This window comes from Phoca vitulina, unplaced genomic scaffold (assembly GCF_004348235.1).
Source record: "Phoca vitulina isolate PV1807 unplaced genomic scaffold, GSC_HSeal_1.0 scaffold54, whole genome shotgun sequence".
NCBI classification, from domain to species: Eukaryota; Metazoa; Chordata; class Mammalia; order Carnivora; family Phocidae; genus Phoca; species Phoca vitulina.
This window is the reverse complement of record NW_022589757.1, coordinates 4900319-4904877: the sequence shown is the minus strand read 5'-3', so window position 1 is coordinate 4904877 and position 4559 is coordinate 4900319.

Here is a 4559-nt window from a genome sequence, read left to right as displayed (position 1 = left end):
TTGAGACCCCATATCAATGGGCAGATCCTAGGTGCTCAACAAATACTTGGGAAAAGGGGAAAACTTGCTGGCATCTACAAAGAAGGTAGTTATTGCAAAGATGAAATAGTACTTATAAAGTACTTAGTATAACATTGCTACATGTTAAGGTACTACTACTATTCTTTTGTTTAGCTTTTTTAAAAAAAATATGTCTCCTGTTATATTAGGACAATGGTATCAACAATATATTAAAAAGAAGGATTGTTGCCTTTTTAGTCAAGACTCTTATTCCTTGCTGGCTTCAATGCATGAGTCACTCTTTCCCCTCCCTATCCTCCATCCTCCCCAAATCACAGTGGCTAATAAGTCAAATAGCTGTACACCATTCCCAGTTGACCTCAGATTTTTTTTTTCTAATTCACATGGCTTACCGTCAAGATTGAGATATTATGGGGGAAGAGGGAGTAAAACACAACAGTAAAGGGGTTTTGCTTGTTTGTTTTGCTTTTGTTATAACTACAATAATGAAGAAAAAGGCTTTTTCAAATCTATGTTGATTTCATATTTACAAGCACAGAATCCTAGCTGTGTCAGTCCCCACAGGTTGGTGCCCTGCTCCATCTCTATGTGCTGATGCTAAGGCCTGCAGTGGGATTCTAAGCAGGTACTGTCACTTCACTAGGAGACTGCTTCCAGTCTTCCACAAAATTCCCCGAGCTCAGAGCTGAGCTCAAGGCAGCTTGATAGAGTCACAATCGCCAAGGTCTAGTGCCTGGACTCTCCTGGGCATTATGAACACTCTGCTTCCCTTCCACCCATTGGAGAAGCGCCCTTATTCTGGTGGATCCGTGTCCATTCTGTTTCAGCTCCAGTAAAACCAATTCAACAGAATGATTTGAGCAAATAACCTTGGTCAGCCATGGTTGTGGTGGCTGAAGCATCCTGGAAAGAGCCTGGGCTTTGCAATCAGACAGATCTAGTTTCAAAAAATGGGCCTGGCAATGGGGGCCTGGGAGAGTTACTTGATCTCTGTGCCGGATTTCCTCATCTATAAAACCTGATCATGTGATTTGGAAAGATTCACATGCAAATGGGCAAGACCAGTGGTCTGTCTGGAAATGAGAAGGTCCGGAGTGAGCCCCCAGGAATAAAGAGCTCATAACGATGTCACTGGCAAGACTGCCCCCTACAGTGTGCTCTTTTCACTTGAACTCTGTACCTCTTTGCTCACCTGGACATGGGGGTAGGGGGCAACCCTGCACTGCATCAAAGGGTTCCTGAGAGAATTCAATGAGATAATACAGGTAAAGCACTTAGAATCACCCTGGCACCTGGTGAAGAACTAGTCATATCATCACCATTTCTTCTGTTTTTTTTTTTTTTATGTCTATTTTTACATCTTAGATAATGGAATTAACATCTCTAAAAGTGTCAAAAGAGAGGGCACCTGGGTTGCTCAGTCAGTTAAGCATCTGCCTGGGATCGAGGATCCTGGGATCGAGTCTCACATCCGGCTCCCCGCTCAGCAGGGAGTCTGCTTCTCCCTCTATCCTTCCCCCTTGCGCGTGATCTCTCAAATAAATAATATCTTCAAAAAAAAAAAAATGTCAAAGGAGAAATAGTTGTTAACCTTTTGGTTCAGAGACTCCTTTAAGAATGCAATAGTGTGGAATAGGCAAGTCACAAAAGATAAAAGATTAATAATTATCAGTAAATTGTACATGTGAAACTAATATAATACTGTGTGTTAACTAACCGGAATTAAAATAAAAACTTTAAAAAGATGAATAATCATTTATTTTAAAGTTGTTTATCTTACTCTTAACTATAGAGAACAAACTGCTGGTTACCAGAGGGCAGTGGGTGGGGGATGGGTGAACTAGGTGATGGGGATTAAGGAGTGTACTTGTGATGAGCACCCGGTGATGTATGGAAGTGTTGAATCACTATATTGTACACTGTATGTTAACTAACTGGAATTTAAATAAAAACTTGAAAAAATAAAGTTATTCACCTTACTCAAGCCTAAAGATATGCAAATTTAAATGAATAATTTTAATTATTCTTAATTAAATTCATTTATTCTTAAATTAAATTAAATTATTTAAATTTGAATTTAATTTATTTTAATCTATTTAAATTTAATTATTCTTTAATTAAAATAATAATTTTCCACTTAATATAAGGGAAATATAATATGTTGTTAAATAAATGTGATATTGGGGGAAAAAGGTTGAGATATTTACCTTTAGGACGTATATGTGGGAAAAGATCCTCATACATTTTAAAGCAGTATAGATTCGTGGAACACTTTAGGAGGATAATTTGGCAATGTCTGTCCAAATTTTGAATGATCTCTCTTATACACAAATTATTCTATTTCTGGGGGCACCTGCATGGATCAGTTGGTTAAGTGTCTGCCTTCAGCTCAGGTCATGATCCCAGGGTCCTGGGATCAAGCCCCGAGTTGGGCTCCTTGCTCAGTGGGGAGTCTGCTTTTCCCTCTCCTTCTGCTCCCCTGCTCCTGCTGGGTCACTTGCTCTCTCTCTATCTCAAATAAATAAATAAAATCTTAAAAAAAATTATCCTATTTCTAGGAGCCCTGCAAATTGTGTATGAGAGTGTGAAAATTAGACAAGCATGCATTCATCAGATACTTCTGAGGATCAGCTCTGGACTTGGCTCACGCCTAGGCACAATGGGAGGGGAAATTTTTCTCAAGGACTCAGAACCAAGACAGAGAAGAAGCACAGATAACTACCCTAATTTCAGGTTGCTTGAAGGAGTGTTGAAGAAGGTGACGCTATGGAAGAGAAAGCTAACCAGTCAGGGAGAAAGGGGAGGTGGATGGGTACTGATGGCAGGATGGGTTTCCCTGAGGGAACCAAGGGCAGGGAGGGCACAGCCCAGGGGAAGGTGTGGGGCAAGAGTGTTTGGCTCTTTGGAGAAATAGCATGAAGGACAATAACAGCATAATTCACCATAAATAGAGGCATGGGTAAATAAAAATAAAGATAAATCAATTTTATGTTATATCATGCTAGGAAGAATGTTAGAAACATGTCCAAGATATATACACTTTGGGGAAAAGGCATTACTGAACAATATACTGTATATAGTATAATTACATTGAAAATATAAATATATGTATGAATTTAATATTTTTCATTGGTATGAATACTTTTTGAAAAATTAGAATCTGTTACAATGAATTTAGACTATATTACTAATTTTTAAAAATTATATATGTATATATAATATTTAAAATTCAATGAATTTTATGAACTCTTTTCCAAGGACATCCAAAATATGAACAAATTTTGCATACCCTTTTTGGCGGCTCCTGTATCAGATTAAGAATTCCTGATGCAGAGTTTAGGAAAAGGAGAAAAAAGAATGAGACAAGTCGTGTGACATCAGCATTGTTTCTGAGCTGTTCAAAGGGTAAATCACAGTGCATGTTTGGGAGTTAAAACTCTCGGGAAGAATTCTTGAGGCTATTAGCTCTGGAGCTTAATAACCATGTAATTTGTCTTGTTTTGTCTCTATGTTCATCAAGCAACCAATTATAACTTGGCTTCTTGTGTGAATTAGTTTCCAGGGAGGGAATATTCTGATCACATTGGTCATTTGATGGTGCTTCTTTTATTTTTATTTATTTATTTTAAGATTTTATTTATTTATTTGACAGAGAGAGACACAGCGAGAGAGGGAACACAAGCAGGGGGAGTTGGAGAGGGAGAAGCAGGCTTCCCGCGGAGCAGGGAGACTGACGCGGGGCTTGATCCTAGGACCCTGGGATCATGACCTGAGACGAAGGCAGACGATTAACGACTGAGCCACCCAGGGACCCCTGATGGTGCTTCTTTTAGAAGATGTTCATTATTATTGGGGTTTCTCATTGGTCTTGTATGAGTGTAGTGACATGAAGTTGTCAATGAGAGGTAGCTGTCCACTGGTGCATGGACAGGTAGAGACCGGGGTCATGAAGCTCAGGACCAGCTCAAGGACAGGGTGACCTGAACTTCCAGGCACCATGGAGCAACCTGTGGCATCCCGAGCACCCACAATATTGCCCCATCAGCACCCACCTGGACAGACAAGGTGCCCAATGGTGTTAATTTTGTCTACCCCTTCTTGATTATACATCAAAGATCCCTGATCTCAAAGAGTTTATAATATTTTCTGAAAGAATGGATTGTTTCATGGAAACTGGAGAAAAATATACTACAGTGCAAGTTTAGAAAAATAATGTAAAAATTGACAGAATCTGTAAATAGTTAAGGAAGTTACAAAGGGCTGATGGGATTATCTGGATAAATCCCATTCTAAACTTGACTTTCCCTGGATTTGATTGCATTTCCTTAGTTAAAAATCTTATATACTGTGTGGATTTGTTTTCTTTTGCCTATTACAGGAAGGCCTGGCTTAACAAAATGGGGTCACTTTCTTGTTTTTAAGAGATTTATAGCAATGTGGTTGTTCTGTACAAAGCCTTTCCAGGGCAAGAAGGACGAGAGTCTTCTGTCTCTGTCTCATTTACCACGATATTGACACTTTGACCTGGAGACTCCCTT